The 16,982-nt window shown below is 50.3% G+C and overlaps 25 non-coding genes across 25 annotated transcripts; all 25 read left to right on the top strand.

The window, feature by feature from the left end:
• Positions 1-46: 46 nt before the first annotated feature.
• On the top strand, positions 47-120 carry trnan-guu (transfer RNA asparagine (anticodon GUU)). Its single transcript has one exon. It is a non-coding gene; the product is annotated as a tRNA-Asn (tRNA).
• Positions 121-1,280: 1,160 nt separating this feature from the next.
• On the top strand, positions 1,281-1,354 carry trnan-guu (transfer RNA asparagine (anticodon GUU)). Its single transcript has one exon. It is a non-coding gene; the product is annotated as a tRNA-Asn (tRNA).
• Positions 1,355-2,007: 653 nt separating this feature from the next.
• trnan-guu (transfer RNA asparagine (anticodon GUU)) lies at positions 2,008-2,081 on the top strand. Its single transcript has one exon. It is a non-coding gene; the product is annotated as a tRNA-Asn (tRNA).
• Positions 2,082-2,632: 551 nt separating this feature from the next.
• On the top strand, positions 2,633-2,706 carry trnan-guu (transfer RNA asparagine (anticodon GUU)). Its single transcript has one exon. It is a non-coding gene; the product is annotated as a tRNA-Asn (tRNA).
• A 1,160-nt stretch (positions 2,707-3,866) lies between these two features.
• On the top strand, positions 3,867-3,940 carry trnan-guu (transfer RNA asparagine (anticodon GUU)). The gene has a single exon. It is a non-coding gene; the product is annotated as a tRNA-Asn (tRNA).
• A 551-nt stretch (positions 3,941-4,491) lies between these two features.
• On the top strand, positions 4,492-4,565 carry trnan-guu (transfer RNA asparagine (anticodon GUU)). Its single transcript has one exon. It is a non-coding gene; the product is annotated as a tRNA-Asn (tRNA).
• A 551-nt stretch (positions 4,566-5,116) lies between these two features.
• On the top strand, positions 5,117-5,190 carry trnan-guu (transfer RNA asparagine (anticodon GUU)). The gene has a single exon. It is a non-coding gene; the product is annotated as a tRNA-Asn (tRNA).
• A 551-nt stretch (positions 5,191-5,741) lies between these two features.
• On the top strand, positions 5,742-5,815 carry trnan-guu (transfer RNA asparagine (anticodon GUU)). Its single transcript has one exon. It is a non-coding gene; the product is annotated as a tRNA-Asn (tRNA).
• Positions 5,816-6,366: 551 nt separating this feature from the next.
• On the top strand, positions 6,367-6,440 carry trnan-guu (transfer RNA asparagine (anticodon GUU)). Its single transcript has one exon. It is a non-coding gene; the product is annotated as a tRNA-Asn (tRNA).
• Positions 6,441-6,991: 551 nt separating this feature from the next.
• trnan-guu (transfer RNA asparagine (anticodon GUU)) lies at positions 6,992-7,065 on the top strand. The gene has a single exon. It is a non-coding gene; the product is annotated as a tRNA-Asn (tRNA).
• Positions 7,066-7,603: 538 nt separating this feature from the next.
• trnan-guu (transfer RNA asparagine (anticodon GUU)) lies at positions 7,604-7,677 on the top strand. The gene has a single exon. It is a non-coding gene; the product is annotated as a tRNA-Asn (tRNA).
• A 551-nt stretch (positions 7,678-8,228) lies between these two features.
• Positions 8,229-8,302, top strand: trnan-guu (transfer RNA asparagine (anticodon GUU)). Its single transcript has one exon. It is a non-coding gene; the product is annotated as a tRNA-Asn (tRNA).
• A 548-nt stretch (positions 8,303-8,850) lies between these two features.
• Positions 8,851-8,924, top strand: trnan-guu (transfer RNA asparagine (anticodon GUU)). Its single transcript has one exon. It is a non-coding gene; the product is annotated as a tRNA-Asn (tRNA).
• A 551-nt stretch (positions 8,925-9,475) lies between these two features.
• Positions 9,476-9,550, top strand: trnan-guu (transfer RNA asparagine (anticodon GUU)). Its single transcript has one exon. It is a non-coding gene; the product is annotated as a tRNA-Asn (tRNA).
• A 537-nt stretch (positions 9,551-10,087) lies between these two features.
• Positions 10,088-10,161, top strand: trnan-guu (transfer RNA asparagine (anticodon GUU)). The gene has a single exon. It is a non-coding gene; the product is annotated as a tRNA-Asn (tRNA).
• A 538-nt stretch (positions 10,162-10,699) lies between these two features.
• Positions 10,700-10,773, top strand: trnan-guu (transfer RNA asparagine (anticodon GUU)). Its single transcript has one exon. It is a non-coding gene; the product is annotated as a tRNA-Asn (tRNA).
• A 1,054-nt stretch (positions 10,774-11,827) lies between these two features.
• Positions 11,828-11,901, top strand: trnan-guu (transfer RNA asparagine (anticodon GUU)). Its single transcript has one exon. It is a non-coding gene; the product is annotated as a tRNA-Asn (tRNA).
• Positions 11,902-12,449: 548 nt separating this feature from the next.
• Positions 12,450-12,523, top strand: trnan-guu (transfer RNA asparagine (anticodon GUU)). Its single transcript has one exon. It is a non-coding gene; the product is annotated as a tRNA-Asn (tRNA).
• Positions 12,524-13,074: 551 nt separating this feature from the next.
• Positions 13,075-13,148, top strand: trnan-guu (transfer RNA asparagine (anticodon GUU)). The gene has a single exon. It is a non-coding gene; the product is annotated as a tRNA-Asn (tRNA).
• Positions 13,149-13,699: 551 nt separating this feature from the next.
• Positions 13,700-13,773, top strand: trnan-guu (transfer RNA asparagine (anticodon GUU)). The gene has a single exon. It is a non-coding gene; the product is annotated as a tRNA-Asn (tRNA).
• A 440-nt stretch (positions 13,774-14,213) lies between these two features.
• On the top strand, positions 14,214-14,287 carry trnan-guu (transfer RNA asparagine (anticodon GUU)). Its single transcript has one exon. It is a non-coding gene; the product is annotated as a tRNA-Asn (tRNA).
• Positions 14,288-14,950: 663 nt separating this feature from the next.
• Positions 14,951-15,024, top strand: trnan-guu (transfer RNA asparagine (anticodon GUU)). The gene has a single exon. It is a non-coding gene; the product is annotated as a tRNA-Asn (tRNA).
• Positions 15,025-15,575: 551 nt separating this feature from the next.
• trnan-guu (transfer RNA asparagine (anticodon GUU)) lies at positions 15,576-15,649 on the top strand. Its single transcript has one exon. It is a non-coding gene; the product is annotated as a tRNA-Asn (tRNA).
• A 439-nt stretch (positions 15,650-16,088) lies between these two features.
• Positions 16,089-16,162, top strand: trnan-guu (transfer RNA asparagine (anticodon GUU)). Its single transcript has one exon. It is a non-coding gene; the product is annotated as a tRNA-Asn (tRNA).
• A 663-nt stretch (positions 16,163-16,825) lies between these two features.
• trnan-guu (transfer RNA asparagine (anticodon GUU)) lies at positions 16,826-16,899 on the top strand. The gene has a single exon. It is a non-coding gene; the product is annotated as a tRNA-Asn (tRNA).
• The last annotated feature ends 83 nt before the right edge of the window (positions 16,900-16,982 follow it).

Here is a 16,982-nt window from a genome sequence, read left to right as displayed (position 1 = left end):
CCCACTCCCACGTCCAGTCTTGACACCTGTGGGTTGCGCGTTGTCAGTCTCTGTGGCGCAATTGGTTAACGCGTTCGGCTGTTAACCGAAAGGTTGGTGGTTCAAGCCCACCCAGGGACGATATCACTGTTATTGCCATGCAATTCAGAATGCTGCACAAACGTGCAGTGCAACTCTTATGTTGGTTATACCATGTTATAATCAACCATGTTTTAACCAACCATGGTATATCCAGGACGGTCGTTTGATGAACGCAGTCAACTGTTTTATCAAGGCTGATATTCTTTGGGGTGCTGTTGTTCATCCGCAACTGCATACTTGCTGCCAAGTATGTGTGACCTACAAGTCACATATTTTAAGCAATCAAGGCGGTATGGAGAGGAAGTACCAGAGCACCTCCATCTAGCCACCCGGTCCTCTCTCGACGCCCCTGCTTGGCTTCACTCAGTCTCTGTTGCACAATCGTATACCCCACAACCAAAAAGACCGGAACACCCTCCCCCAGTCCCCCGTCCAGCCTCGACACCTGTGGGTTGCGGGTTGTCAGTCTCTGTGGCGCAATCGGTTAGAGCTTTCGGATGTTAACAACCTAAAAAGACCGGAACACCCTCCCCCACTCCCCCGTCCAGTCTTGACACCTGTGGGTTGCGCGTTGTCAGTCTCTGTGGCGCAATGGGTTAGAGCATTCGGCTGTTAACCGAAAGGTTGGTGGTTCAAGCCCACCCAGGGACGATATCACTGTGTTTTCCAGGTGCTGCACAAACGTGCAGTGCAACTCTTATGACAGTTATGTTGGTTATACCATGTTATAATCAACCATGTTTTAACCAACCATGGTATAACCATGTTATAACCAGGACGGTCGTTTGATGAACGCAGTCAACTGTTTTATCAAGGCTGATATTCTTTGGGGTGCTGTTGTTCATCCGCAACTGCATACTTGCTGCCAAGTATGTGTGACCTACAAGTCACATATTTTAAACAATCAAGGCGGTATGGAGAGGAAGTACCAGAGCACCTCCATCTAGCCACCCGGTCCTCTCTCGATGCCCCTGCTTGGCTTCACTCAGTATCAGTTGCACAATCGTATACCCCACAACCAAAGAGACCGGAACACCCTCCCCCAGTCCCCCGTCCAGTCTCGACACCTGTGGGTTGCGGGTTGTCAGTCTCTGTGGCGCAATCGGTTAGAGCTTTTGGCTGTTAACAACCAAAAAAGACCGGAACACCCTCCCCCAGTCCCCCGTCCAGTCTCGACACCTGTGGGTTGCGCGTTGTCAGTCTCTGTGGCGCAATCGGTTAGCGCGTTCGGCTGTTAACCGAAAGGTTGGTGGTCCAAGCCCACCCAGGGACGATATCACTGTGTTTGCCAGGTGCTGCACAAACGTGCAGTGCAACTCTTATGACAGTTATGTTGGTTATACCATGTTATAATCAACCATGTTATAACAAACCATGGTATATCCAGGACGGTCGTTTGATGAACGCAGTCAACTGTTTTATCAAGGGTGATATGCATCTTTGGGGTTGCTGTTTTTCGTTCGCAACTGCATACTTGCTGCCAAGTATGTGTGACCTACAAGTCACATATTTTAAACAATCAAGGCGGTATGGAGAGGAAGTACCAGAGCACCTCCATCTAGCCACCCGGTCCTCTCTCGACGCCCCTGCTTGGCTTCACTCAGTCTCAGTTGCACAATCGTATACCCCACAACCAAAGAGACCGGAACACCCTCCCCCAGTCCCCCGTCCAGTCTCGACACCTGTGGGTTGCGGGTTGTCAGTCTCTGTGGCGCAATCGGTTAGAGCTTTTGGCTGTTAACAACCAAAAAAGACCGGAACACCCTCCCCCAGTCCCCCGTCCAGCCTCGACACCTGTGGGTTGCGGGTTGTCAGTCTCTGTGGCGCAAGCGGTTAGAGCTTTTGGCTGTTAACAACCAAAAAAGACCGGAACACCCTCCCCCAGTCCCCCGTCCAGTCTTGACACCTGTGGGTTGCGCGTTGTCAGTCTCTGTGGCGCAATGGGTTAGCGCATTCGGCTGTTAACCGAAAGGTTGGTGGTTCAAGCCCACCCAGGGATGATATCACTGTTATTGCCATGTAATTCAGAATGCTGCACAAACGTGCAATGCAACTGTTATGACAGTTATGTTGGTTATACCATGTTATAATCAACCATGTTATAACAAACCATGGTATATCCAGGACGGTCGTTTGATGAACGCAGTCAACTGTTTTATCAAGGGTGATATGCATCTTTGGGGTTGCTGTTTTTCGTTCGCAACTGCATACTTGCTGCCAAGTATGTGTGACCTACAAGTCACATATTTTAAACAATCAAGGCGGTATGGAGAGGAAGTACCAGAGCACCTCCATCTAGCCACCCGGTCCTCTCTCGACGCCCCTGCTTGGCTTCACTCAGTCTCAGTTGCACAATCGTATACCCCACAACCAAAAAGGCCGGAACACCCTCCCCCAGTCCCCCGTCCAGTCTCGACACCTGTGGGTTGCGGGTTGTCAGTCTCTGTGGCGCAATCGGTTAGAGCTTTTGGCTGTTAACAACCAAAAAAGACCGGAACACCCTCCCCCAGTCCCCCGTCCAGTCTCGACACCTGTGGGTTGCGCGTTGTCAGTCTCTGTGGCGCAATCGGTTAGCGCGTTCGGCTGTTAACCGAAAGGTTGGTGGTTCAAGCCCACCCAGGGACGATATCACTGTGTTTTCCAGGTGCTGCACAAACGTGCAGTGCAACTCTTATGACAGTTATGTTGGTTATACCATGTTATAATCAACCATGTTTTAACCAACCATGGTATAACCATGTTATAACCAGGACGGTCGTTTGATGAACGCAGTCAACTGTTTTATCAAGGCTGATATTCTTTGGGGTGCTGTTGTTCATCTGCAACTGCATACTTGCTGCCAAGTATGTGTGACCTACAAGTCACATATTTTAAACAATCAAGGCGGTATGGAGAGGAAGTACCAGAGCACCTCCATCTAGCCACCCGGTCCTCTCTCGATGCCCCTGCTTGGCTTCACTCAGTATCAGTTGCACAATCGTATACCCCACAACCAAAAAGACCGGAACACCCTCCCCCAGTCCCCCGTCCAGCCTCGACACCTGTTGGTTGCGGGTTGTCAGTCTCTGTGGCGCAATCGGTTAGAGCTTTCGGATGTTAACAACCAAAAAAGACCGGAACACCCTCCCCCACTCCCCCGTCCAGTCTTGACACCTGTGGGTTGCGCGTTGTCAGTCTCTGTGGCGCAATTGGTTAGCGAGTTCGGCTGTTAACCGAAAGGTTGGTGGTTCAAGCCCACCCAGGGAGGATATCACTGTTATTGCCATGTAATTCAGAATGCTGCACAAACGTGCAGTGCAACTCTTATGTTGGTTATACCATGTTATAATCAACCATGTTTTAACCAACCATGGTATATCCAGGACGGTCGTTTGATGAACGCAGTCAACTGTTTTATCAAGGCTGATATTCTTTGGGGTGCTGTTGTTCATCCGCAACTGCATACTTGCTGCCAAGTATGTGTGACCTACAAGTCACATATTTTAAGCAATCAAGGCGGTATGGAGAGGAAGTACCAGAGCACCTCCATCTAGCCACCCGGTCCTCTCTCGACGCCCCTGCTTGGCTTCACTCAGTCTCTGTTGCACAATCGTATACCCCACAACCAAAAAGACCGGAACACCCTCCCCCAGTCCCCCGTCCAGCCTCGACACCTGTGGGTTGCGGGTTGTCAGTCTCTGTGGCGCAATCGGTTAGAGCTTTCGGATGTTAACAACCTAAAAAGACCGGAACACCCTCCCCCAATCCCCCGTCCAGTCTTGACACCTGTGGGTTGCGTGTTGTCAGTCTCTGTGGCGCAATGGGTTAGCGCATTCGGCTGTTAACCGAAAGGTTGGTGGTTCAAGCCCACCCAGGGACGATATCACTGTTATTGCCATGTAATTCAGAATGCTGCACAAACGTGCAATGCAACTGTTATGACAGTTATGTTGGTTATACCATGTTATAATCAACCATGTTATAACAAACCATGGTATATCCAGGACGGTCGTTTGATGAACGCAGTCAACTGTTTTATCAAGGGTGATATGCATCTTTGGGGTTGCTGTTTTTCGTTCGCAACTGCATACTTGCTGCCAAGTATGTGTGACCTACAAGTCACATATTTTAAACAATCAAGGCGGTATGGAGAGGAAGTACCAGAGCACCTCCATCTAGCCACCCGGTCCTCTCTCGACGCCCCTGCTTGGCTTCACTCAGTCTCAGTTGCACAATCGTATACCCCACAACCAAAGAGACCGGAACACCCTCCCCCAGTCCCCCGTCCAGTCTCGACACCTGTGGGTTGCGGGTTGTCAGTCTCTGTGGCGCAATCGGTTAGAGCTTTTGGCTGTTAACAACCAAAAAAGACCGGAACACCCTCCCCCAGTCCCCCGTCCAGTCTCGACACCTGTGGGTTGCGCGTTGTCAGTCTCTGTGGCGCAATCGGTTAGCGCGTTCGGCTGTTAACCGAAAGGTTGGTGGTTCAAGCCCACCCAGGGACGATATCACTGTGTTTGCCAGGTGCTGCACAAACGTGCAGTGCAACTCTTATGACAGTTATGTTGGTTATACCATGTTATAATCAACCATGTTTTAACCAACCATGGTATAACCATGTTATAACCAGGACGGTCGTTTGATGAACGCAGTCAACTGTTTTATCAAGGGTGATATCCATCTTTGGGGTGCTGTTGTTCGTCCGCAACTGCATACTTGCTGCCAAGTATGTGTGACCTACAAGTCACATATTTTAAACAATCAAGGCGGTATGGAGAGGAAGTACCAGAGCACCTCCATCTAGCCACCCGGTCCTCTCTCGACGCCCCTGCTTGGCTTCACTCAGTCTCTGTTGCACAATCGTATACCCCACAACCAAAAAGACCGGAACACCCTCCCCCAGTCCCCCGTCCAGCCTCGACACCTGTGGGTTGCGGGTTGTCAGTCTCTGTGGCGCAATCGGTTAGAGCTTTCGGATGTTAACAACCTAAAAAGACCGGAACACCCTCCCCCACTCCCCCGTCCAGTCTTGACACCTGTGGGTTGCGCGTTGTCAGTCTCTGTGGCGCAATGGGTTAGCGCATTCGGCTGTTAACCGAAAGGTTGGTGGTTCAAGCCCACCCAGGGACGATATCACTGTTATTGCCATGTAATTCAGAATGCTGCACAAACGTGCAATGCAAGTGTTATGACAGTTATGCTGGTTATACCATGTTATAATCAACCATGTTATAACAAACCATGGTATATCCAGGACGGTCGTTTGATGAACGCAGTCAACTGTTTTATCAAGGGTGATATGCATCTTTGGGGTTGCTGTTTTTCGTTCGCAACTGCATACTTGCTGCCAAGTATGTGTGACCTACAAGTCACATATTTTAAACAATCAAGGCGGTATGGAGAGGAAGTACCAGAGCACCTCCATCTAGCCACCCGGTCCTCTCTCGACGCCCCTGCTTGGCTTCACTCAGTCTCAGTTGCACAATCGTATACCCCACAACCAAAGAGACCGGAACACCCTCCCCCAGTCCCCCGTCCAGTCTCGACACCTGTCGGTTGCGGGTTGTCAGTCTCTGTGGCGCAATCGGTTAGAGCTTTTGGCTGTTAACAACCAAAAAAGACCGGAACACCCTCCCCCAGTCCCCCGTCCAGTCTCGACACCTGTGGGTTGCGCGTTGTCAGTCTCTGTGGCGCAATCGGTTAGCGCGTTTGGCTGTTAACCGAAAGGTTGGTGGTTCAAGCCCACCCAGGGACGATATCACTGTGTTTTCCAGGTGCTGCACAAACGTGCAGTGCAACTGTTATGACAGTTATGTTGGTTATACCATGTTATAATCAACCATGTTTTAACCAACCATGGTATAACCATGTTATAACCAGGACGGTCGTTTGATGAACGCAGTCAACTGTTTTATCAAGGGTGATATCCATCTTTGGGGTGCTGTTGTTCATCCGCAACTGCATAATTGCTGCCAAGTATGTGTGACCTACAAGTCACATATTTTAAACAATCAAGGCGGTATGGAGAGGAAGTACCAGAGCACCTCCATCTAGCCACCCGGTCCTCTCTCGATGCCCCTGCTTGGCTTCACTCAGTATCAGTTGCACAATCGTATACCCCACAACCAAAGAGACCGGAACACCCTCCCCCAGTCCCCCGTCCAGTCTCGACACCTGTGGGTTGCGGGTTGTCAGTCTCTGTGGCGCAATCGGTTAGAGCTTTTGGCTGTTAACAACCAAAAAAGACCGGAACACCCTCCCCCAGTCCCCCGTCCAGTCTCGACACCTGTGGGTTGCGCGTTGTCAGTCTCTGTGGCGCAATCGGTTAGCGTGTTCGGCTGTTAACCGAAAGGTTGGTGGTTCAAGCCCCCCCAGGGACGATATCACTGTGTTTGCCAGGTGCTGCACAAACGTGCAGTGCAACTCTTATGACAGTTATGTTGGTTATACCATGTTATAATCAACCATGTTTTAACCAACCATGGTATAACCATGTTATAACCAGGACGGTCGTTTGATGAACGCAGTCAACTGTTTTATCAAGGGTGAAATCCATCTTTGGGGTGCTGTTGTTCGTCCGCAACTGCATACTTGCTGCCAAGTATGTGTGACCTACAAGTCACATATTTTAAACAATCAAGGCGGTATGGAGAGGAAGTACCAGAGCACCTCCATCTAGCCACCCGGTCCTCTCTCGACGCCCCTGCTTGGCTTCACTCAGTCTCTGTTGCACAATCGTATACCCCACAACCAAAAAGACCGGAACACCCTCCCCCAGTCCCCCGTCCAGCCTCGACACCTGTGGGTTGCGGGTTGTCAGTCTCTGTGGCGCAATCGGTTAGAGCTTTCGGATGTTAACAACCAAAAAAGACCGGAACACCCTCCCCCACTCCCACGTCCAGTCTTGACACCTGTGGGTTACGCGTTGTCAGTCTCTGTGGCGCAATTGGTTAGCGCGTTCGGCTGTTAACCGAAAGGTTGGTGGTTCAAGCCCACCCAGGGAGGATATCACTGTTATTGCCATGTAATTCAGAATGCTGCACAAACGTGCAGTGCAACTCTTATGTTGGTTATACCATGTTATAATCAACCATGTTTTAACCAACCATGGTATATCCAGGACGGTCGTTTGATGAACGCAGTCAACTGTTTTATCAAGGCTGATATTCTTTGGGGTGCTGTTGTTCATCCGCAACTGCATACTTGCTGCCAAGTATGTGTGACCTACAAGTCACATATTTTAAGCAATCAAGGCGGTATGGAGAGGAAGTACCAGAGCACCTCCATCTAGCCACCCGGTCCTCTCTCGACGCCCCTGCTTGGCTTCACTCAGTCTCTGTTGCACAATCGTATAGCCCACAACCAAAAAGACCGGAACACCCTCCCCCAGTCCCCCGTCCAGCCTCGACACCTGTGGGTTGCGGGTTGTCAGTCTCTGTGGCGCAATCGGTTAGAGCTTTCGGATGTTAACAACCTAAAAAGACCGGAACACCCTCCCCCACTCCCCCGTCCAGTCTTGACACCTGTGGGTTGCGCGTTGTCAGTCTCTGTGGCGCAATGGGTTAGCGCATTCGGCTGTTAACCGAAAGGTTGGTGGTTCAAGCCCACCCAGGGACGATATCACTGTTATTGCCATGTAATTCAGAATGCTGCACAAACATGCAATGCAACTGTTATGACAGTTATGTTGGTTATACCATGTTATAATCAACCATGTTATAACAAACCATGGTATATCCAGGACGGTCGTTTGATGAACGCAGTCAACTGTTTTATCAAGGGTGATATGCATCTTTGGGGTTGCTGTTTTTCGTTCGCAACTGCATACTTGCTGCCAAGTATGTGTGACCTACAAGTCACATATTTTAAACAATCAAGGCGGTATGGAGAGGAAGTACCAGAGCACCTCCATCTAGCCACCCGGTCCTCTCTCGACGCCCCTGCTTGGCTTCACTCAGTCTCAGTTGCACAATCGTATACCCCACAACCAAAAAGACCGGAACACCCTCCCCCAGTCCCCCGTCCAGTCTCGACACCTGTGGGTTGCGGGTTGTCAGTCTCTGTGGCGCAATCGGTTAGAGCTTTTGGCTGTTAACAACCAAAAAAGACCGGAACACCCTCCCCCAGTCCCCCGTCCAGTCTCGACACCTGTGGGTTGCCCGTTGTCAGTCTCTGTGGAGCAATCGGTTAGCGCGTTCGGCTGTTAACCGAAAGGTTGGTGGTTCAAGCCCACCCAGGGACGATATCACTGTGTTTTCCAGGTGCTGCACAAACGTGCAGTGCAACTCTTATGACAGTTATGTTGGTTATACCATGTTATAATCAACCATGTTTTAACCAACCATGGTATAACCATGTTATAACCAGGACGGTCGTTTGATGAACGCAGTCAACTGTTTCATCAAGGCTGATATTCTTTGGGGTGCTGTTGTTCATCCGCAACTGCATACTTGCTGCCAAGTATGTGTGACCTACAAGTCACATATTTTAAACAATCAAGGCGGTATGGAGAGGAAGTACCAGAGCACCTCCATCTAGCCACCCGGTCCTCTCTCGATGCCCCTGCTTGGCTTCACTCAGTATCAGTTGCACAATCGTATACCCCACAACCAAAGAGACCGGAACACCCTCCCCCAGTCCCCCGTCCAGTCTCGACACCTGTGGGTTGCGGGTTGTCAGTCTCTGTGGCGCAATCGGTTAGAGCTTTTGGCTGTTAACAACCAAAAAAGACCGGAACACCCTCCCCCAGTCCCCCGTCCAGTCTCGACACCTGTGGGTTGCGCGTTGTCAGTCTCTGTGGCGCAATCGGTTAGCGCGTTCGGCTGTTAACCGAAAGGTTGGTGGTTCAAGCCCACCCAGGGACAATATCACTGTGTTTGCCAGGTGCTGCACAAACATGCAGTGCAACTCTTATGACAGTTATGTTGGTTATACCATGTTATAATCAACCATGTTTTAACCAACCATGGTATAACCATGTTATAACCAGGACGGTCGTTTGATGAACGCAGTCAACTGTTTTATCAAGGGTGATATCCATCTTTGGGGTGCTGTTGTTCATCCGCAACTGCATACTTGCTGCCAAGTATGTGTGACCTACAAGTCACATATTTTAAACAATCAAGGCGGTATGGAGAGGAAGTACCAGAGCACCTCCATCTAGCCACCCGGTCCTCTCTCGACGCCCCTGCTTGGCTTCACTCAGTCTCTGTTCCACAATCGTATACCCCACAACCAAAAAGACCGGAACACCCTCCCCCAGTCCCCCGTCCAGCCTCGACACCTGTGGGTTGCGGGTTGTCAGTCTCTGTGGCGCAATCGGTTAGAGCTTTCGGATGTTAACAACCAAAAAAGACCGGAACACCCTCCCCCACTCCCCCGTCCAGTCTTGACACCTGTGGGTTGCGCGTTGTCAGTCTCTGTGGCGCAATTGGTTAGCGCGTTCGGCTGTTAACCGAAAGGTTGGTGGTTCAAGCCCACCCAGGGAGCATATCACTGTTATTGCCTTGTAATTCAGAATGCTGCACAAACGTGCAGTGCAACTCTTATGTTGGTTATACCATGTTATAATCAACCATGTTTTAACCAACCATGGTATATCCAGGACGGTCGTTTGACGAACGCAGTCAACTGTTTTATCAAGGCTGATATTCTTTGGGGTGCTGTTGTTCATCCGCAACTGCATACTTGCTGCCAAGTATGTGTGACCTACAAGTCACATATTTTAAGCAATCAAGGCGGTATGGAGAGGAAGTACCAGAGCACCTCCATCTAGGCATCCGGTCCTCTCTCGACGCCCCTGCTTGGCTTCACTCAGTCTCTGTTGCACAATCGTATACCCCACAACCAAAAAGACCGGAACACCCTCCCCCAGTCCCCCGTCCAGCCTCGACACCTGTGGGTTGCGGGTTGTCAGTCTCTGTGGCGCAATCGGTTAGAGCTTTCGGATGTTAACAACCTAAAAAGACCGGAACACCCTCCCCCACTCCCCCGTCCAGGCTTGACACCTGTGGGTTGCGCGTTGTCAGTCTCTGTGGCGCAATGGGTTAGCGCATTTGGCTGTTAACCGAAAGGTTGGTGGTTCAAGCCCACCCAGGGACGATATCACTGTTATTGCCATGTAATTCAGAATGCTGCACAAACGTGCAGTGCAACTCTTATGTTGGTTATACCATGTTATAATCAACCATGTTTTAACCAACCATGGTATATCCAGGACGGTCGTTTGATGAACGCAGTCAACTGTTTCATCAAGGCTGATATTCTTTGGGGTGCTGTTGTTCATCCGCAACTGCATACTTGCTGCCAAGTATGTGTGACCTACAAGTCACATATTTTAAGCAATCAAGGCGGTATGGAGAGGAAGTACCAGAGCACCTCCATCTAGCCACCCGGTCCTCTCTCGACGCCCCTGCTTGGCTTCACTCAGTCTCAGTTGCACAATCGTATACCCCACAACCAAAGAGACCGGAACACCCTCCCCCAGTCCCCCGTCCAGTCTCGACACCTGTGGGTTGCGGGTTGTCAGTCTCTGTGGCGCAATCGGTTAGAGCTTTTGGCTATTAACAACCAAAAAAGACCGGAACACCCTCCCCCAGTCCCCCGTCCAGTCTCGACACCTGTGGGTTGCGTGTTGTCAGTCTCTGTGGCGCAATGGGTTAGCGCGTTCGGCTGTTAACCGAAAGGTTGGTGGTTCAAGCCCACCCAGGGACGATATCACTGTGTTTGCCAGGTGCTGCACAAACGTGCAGTGCAAATCTTATGACAGTTATGTTGGTTATACCATGTTATAATCAACCATGTTTTAACCAACCATGGTATAACCATGTTATAACCAGGACGGTCGTTTGATGAACGCAGTCAACTGTTTTATCAAGGGTGATATCCATCTTTGGGGTGCTGTTGTTCGTCCGCAACTGCATACTTGCTGCCAAGTATGTGTGACCTACAAGTCACATATTTTAAACAATCAAGGCGGTATGGAGAGGAAGTACCAGAGCACCTCCATCCAGCCACCCGGACCTCTCTCGACGCCCCTGCTTGGCTTCACTCAGTCTCTGTTGCAAAATCGTTTAACCCACAACCAAAAAGACCCGAACACCCTCCTCCACTCCCACGTCCAGTCTCGACACCTGTGGGTTGCGCGTTGTCAGTGTCTGTGGCGCAATTAGTTAGCGCGTTTGGCTGTTAACCGAAAGGTTGGTGGTTCAAGCCCACCCAGGGACGATATCACTGTGTTTTCCAGGTGCTGCACAAACGTGCAGTGCAACTCTTATGACAGTTATGTTGGTTATACCATGTTATAATCAACCATGTTATAACAAACCATGGTATATCCAGGACGGTCGTTTGATGAACGCAGTCAACTGTTTTATCAAGGGTGATATGCATCTTTGGGGTTGCTGTTTTTCGTTCGCAACTGCATACTTGCTGCCAAGTATGTGTGACCTACAAGTCACATATTTTAAACAATCAAGGCGGTATGGAGAGGAAGTACCAGAGCACCTCCATCTAGCCACCCGGTCCTCTCTCGACGCCCCTGCTTGGCTTCACTCAGTCTCAGTTGCACAATCGTATACCCCACAACCAAAGAGACCGGAACACCCTCCCCCAGTCCCCCGTCCAGTCTCGACACCTGTGGGTTGCGGGTTGTCAGTCTCTGTGGCGCAATCGGTTAGAGCTTTTGGCTGTTAACAACCAAAAAAGACCGGAACACCCTCCCCCAGTCCCCCGTCCAGTCTCGACACCTGTGGGTTGCGCGTTGTCAGTCTCTGTGGTGCAATCGGTTAGCGCGTTCGGCTGTTAACCGAAAGGTTGGTGGTTCAAGCCCACCCAGGGACGATATCACTGTGTTTTCCAGGTGCTGCACAAACGTGCAGTGCAACTCTTATGACAGTTATGTTGGTTATACCATGTTATAATCAACCATGTTTTAACCAACCATGGTATAACCATGTTATAACCAGGACGGTCGTTTGATGAACGCAGTCAACTGTTTTATCAAGGCTGATATTCTTTGGGGTGCTGTTGTTCATCCGCAACTGCATACTTGCTGCCAAGTATGTGTGACCTACAAGTCACATATTTTAAACAATCAAGGCGGTATGGAGAGGAAGTACCAGAGCACCTCCATCTAGCCACCCGGTCCTCTCTCGACGCCCCTGCTTGGCTTCACTCAGTCTCAGTTGCACAATCGTATACCCCACAACCAAAGAGACCGGAACACCCTCCCCCAGTCCCCCGTCCAGTCTCGACACCTGTGGGTTGCGGGTTGTCAGTCTCTGTGGCGCAATCGGTTAGAGCTTTTGGCTGTTAACAACCAAAAAAGACCGGAACACCCTCCCCCAGTCCCCCGTCCAGTCTCGACACCTGTGGGTTGCGCGTTGTCAGTCTCTGTGGCGCAATCGGTTAGCGCGTTCGGCTGTTAACCGAAAGGTTGGTGGTTCAAGCCCACCCAGGTACGATATCACTGTGTTTGCCAGGTGCTGCACAAACGTGCAGTGCAACTCTTATGACAGTTATGTTGGTTATACCATGTTATAATCAACCATGTTTTAACCAACCATGGTATAACCATGTTATAACCAGGACGGTCGTTTGATGAACGCAGTCAACTGTTTTATCAAGGGTGATATCCATCTTTGGGGTGCTGTTGTTCGTCCGCAACTGCATACTTGCTGCCAAGTATGTGTGACCTACAAGTCACATATTTTAAACAATCAAGGCGGTATGGAGAGGAAGTACCAGAGCACCTCCATCTAGCCACCCGGTCCTCTCTCGACGCCCCTGCTTGGCTTCACTCAGTCTCTGTTGCACAATCGTATACCCCACAACCAAAAAGACCGGAACACCCTCCCCCAGTCCCCCGTCCAGCCTCGACACCTGTGGGTTGCGGGTTGTCAGTCTCTGTGGCGCAATCGGTTAGAGCTTTCGGATGTTAACAACCAAAAAAGACCGGAACACCCTCCCCCACTCCCCCGTCCAGTCTTGACACCTGTGGGTTGCGCGTTGTCAGTCTCTGTGGCGCAATGGTTTAGCGCATTCGGCTGTTAACCGAAAGGTTGGTGGTTCAAGCCCACCCAGGGACGATATCACTGTTATTGCCATGTAATTCAGAATGCTGCACAAACGTGCAATGCAACTGTTATGACAGTTATGTTGGTTATACCATGTTATAATCAACCATGTTATAACAAACCATGGTATATCCAGGACGGTCGTTTGATGAACGCAGTCAACTGTTTTATCAAGGGTGATATGCATCTTTGGGGTTCCTGTTTTTCGTTCGCAACTGCATACTTGCTGCCAAGTATGTGTGACCTACAAGTCACATATTTTAAACAATCAAGGCGGTATGGAGAGGAAGTACCAGAGCACCTCCATCTAGCCACCCGGTCCTCTCTCGACGCCCCTGCTTGGCTTCACTCAGTCTCAGTTGCACAATCGTATACCCCACAACCAAAGAGACTGGAACACCCTCCCCCAGTCCCCCGTCCAGTCTCGACACCTGTGGGTTGCGGGTTGTCAGTCTCTGTGGCGCAATCGGTTAGAGCTTTCGGATGTTAACAACCTAAAAAGACCGGAACACCCTCCCCCACTCCCCCGTCCAGTCTTGACACCTGTGGGTTGCGCGTTGTCAGTCTCTGTGGCGCAATGGGTTAGCGCATTCGGCTGTTAACCGAAAGGTTGGTGGTTCAAGCCCACCCAGGGACGATATCACTGTGTTTTGCCAGGTGCTGCACAAACGTGCAGTGCAACTCTTATGACAGTTATGTTGGTTATACCATGTTATAATCAACCATGTTTTAACCAACCATGGTATAACCATGTTATAACCAGGACGGTCGTTTGATGAACGCAGTCAACTGTTTTATCAAGGGTGATATCCATCTTTGGGGTGCTGTTGTTCGTCTGCAACTGCATACTTGCTGCCAAGTATGTGTGACCTACAAGTCACATATTTTAAACAATCAAGGCGGTATGGAGAGGAAGTACCAGAGCACCTCCATCTAGCCACCCGGACCTCTCTCGACGCCCCTGCTTGGCTTCACTCAGTCTCTGTTGCAAAATCGTTTAACCCACAACCAAAAAGACCCGAACACCCTCCTCCACTCCCACGTCCAGTCTCGACACCTGTGGGTTGCGCGTTGTCAGTGTCTGTGGCGCAATTGGTTAGCGCGTTTGGCTGTTAACCGAAAGGTTGGTGGTTCAAGCCCACCCAGGGACGATATCACTGTTATTGCCAGGTAATTCAGAATGCTGCACAAAAGTGCAGTGCAACTGTTATGACAGTTATGTTGGTTATACCATGTTATAATCAACCATGTTATAACAAACCATGGTATATCCAGGACGGTCGTTTGATGAACGCAGTCAACTGTTTTATCAAGGGTGATATACATCTTTGGGGTTGCTGTTGTTCGTTCGCAACTGCATACTTGCTGCCAAGTATGTGTGACCTACAAGTCACATACTTTAAACAATCAAGGCGGTATGGAGAGGAAGTACCAGAGCACCTCCATCTAGCCACCCGGTCCTCTCTCGACGCCCCTGCTTGGCTTCACTCAGTCTCAGTTGCACAATCGTATACCCCACAACCAAAGAGACCGGAACACCCTCCCCCAGTCCCCCGTCCAGTCTCGACACCTGTGGGTTGCGGGTTGTCAGTCTCTGTGGCGCAATCGGTTAGAGCTTTTGGCTGTTAACAACCAAAAAAGACCGGAACACCCTCCCCCAGTCCCCCGTTCAGCCTCGACACCTGTGGGTTGCGGGTTGTCAGTCTCTGTGGCGCAATCGGTTAGAGCTTTCGGATGTTAACAACCTAAAAAGACCGGAACACCCTCCCCCACTCCCCCGTCCAGTCTTGACACCTGTGGGTTGCGCGTTGTCAGTCTCTGTGGCGCAATGGGTTAGCGCATTCGGCTGTTAACCGAAAGGTTGGTGGTTCAAGCCCACCCAGGGACGATATCACTGTTATTGCCATGTAATTCAGAATGCTGCACAAACGTGCAATGCAACTGTTATGACAGTTATGTTGGTTATACCATGTTATAATCAACCATGTTATAACAAACCATGGTATATCCAGGACGGTCGTTTGATGAACGCAGTCAACTTTTTTATCAAGGGTGATATGCATCTTTGGGGTTCCTGTTTTTCGTTCGCAACTGCATACTTGCTGCCAAGTATGTGTGACCTACAAGTCACATATTTTAAACAATCAAGGCGGTATGGAGAGGAAGTACCAGAGCACCTCCATCTAGCCACCCGGTCCTCTCTCGACGCCCCTGCTTGGCTTCACTCAGTCTCAGTTGCACAATCGTATACCCCACAACCAAAGAGACCGGAACACCCTCCCCCAGTCCCCCGTCCAGCCTCGACACCTGTGGGTTGCGGGTTGTCAGTCTCTGTGGCGCAATAGGTTAGAGCTTTTGGCTGTTAACAACCAAAAAAGACCGGAACACCCTCCCCCAGTCCCCCGTCCAGTCTCGACACCTGTGGGTTGCGCGTTGTCAGTCTCTGTGGTGCAATCGGTTAGCGCGTTCGGCTGTTAACCGAAAGGTTGGTGGTTCAAGCCCACCCAGGGACGATATCACTGTGTTTTCCAGGTGCTGCACAAACGTGCAGTGCAACTCTTATGACAGTTATGTTGGTTATACCATGTTATAATCAACCATGTTTTAACCAACCATGGTATAACCATGTTATAACCAGGACGGTCGTTTGATGAACGCAGTCAACTGTTTTATCAAGGGTGATATCCATCTTTGGGGTGCTGTTGTTCGTCTGCAACTGCATACTTGCTGCCAAGTATGTGTGACCTACAAGTCACATATTTTAAACAATCAAGGCGGTATGGAGAGGAAGTACCAGAGCACCTCCATCTAGCCACCCGGACCTCTCTCGACGCCCCTGCTTGGCTTCACTCAGTCTCTGTTGCAAAATCGTTTAACCCACAACCAAAAAGACCCGAACACCCTCCTCCACTCCCACGTCCAGTCTCGACACCTGTGGGTTGCGCGTTGTCAGTGTCTGTGGCGCAATTGGTTAGCGCGTTTGGCTGTTAACCGAAAGGTTGGTGGTTCAAGCCCACCCAGGGACGATATCACTGTTATTGCCAGGTAATTCAGAATGCTGCACAAAAGTGCAGTGCAACTGTTATGACAGTTATGTTGGTTATACCATGTTATAATCAACCATGTTATAACAAACCATGGTATATCCAGGACGGTCGTTTGATGAACGCAGTCAACTGTTTTATCAAGGGTGATATACATCTTTGGGGTTGCTGTTGTTCGTTCGCAACTGCATACTTGCTGCCAAGTATGTGTGACCTACAAGTCACATACTTTAAACAATCAAGGCGGTATGGAGAGGAAGTACCAGAGCACCTCCATCTAGCCACCCGGTCCTCTCTCGACGCCCCTGCTTGGCTTCACTCAGTCTCAGTTGCACAATCGTATACCCCACAACCAAAGAGACCGGAACACCCTCCCCCAGTCCCCCGTCCAGTCTCGACACCTGTGGGTTGCGGGTTGTCAGTCTCTGTGGCGCAATCGGTTAGAGCTTTTGGCTGTTAACAACCAAAAAAGACCGGAACACCCTCCCCCAGTCCCCCGTTCAGCCTCGACACCTGTGGGTTGCGGGTTGTCAGTCTCTGTGGCGCAATCGGTTAGAGCTTTCGGATGTTAACAACCTAAAAAGACCGGAACACCCTCCCCCACTCCCCCGTCCAGTCTTGACACCTGTGGGTTGCGCGTTGTCAGTCTCTGTGGCGCAATGGGTTAGCGCATTCGGCTGTTAACCGAAAGGTTGGTGGTTCAAGCCCACCCAGGGACGATATCACTGTTATTGCCATGTAATTCAGAATGCTGCACAAACGTGCAATGCAACTGTTATGACAGTTATGTTGGTTATACCAT

Source organism: Mchenga conophoros, linkage group LG3 (assembly GCF_057382185.1).
Source record: "Mchenga conophoros isolate Kocher_MC1m ecotype Shallow Benthic linkage group LG3, M_conophoros_male_GT1.1, whole genome shotgun sequence".
In the NCBI taxonomy this organism is placed as follows: Eukaryota; Metazoa; Chordata; class Actinopteri; order Cichliformes; family Cichlidae; genus Mchenga; species Mchenga conophoros.
This window is presented reverse-complemented; position numbering and strand designations above follow the sequence as displayed.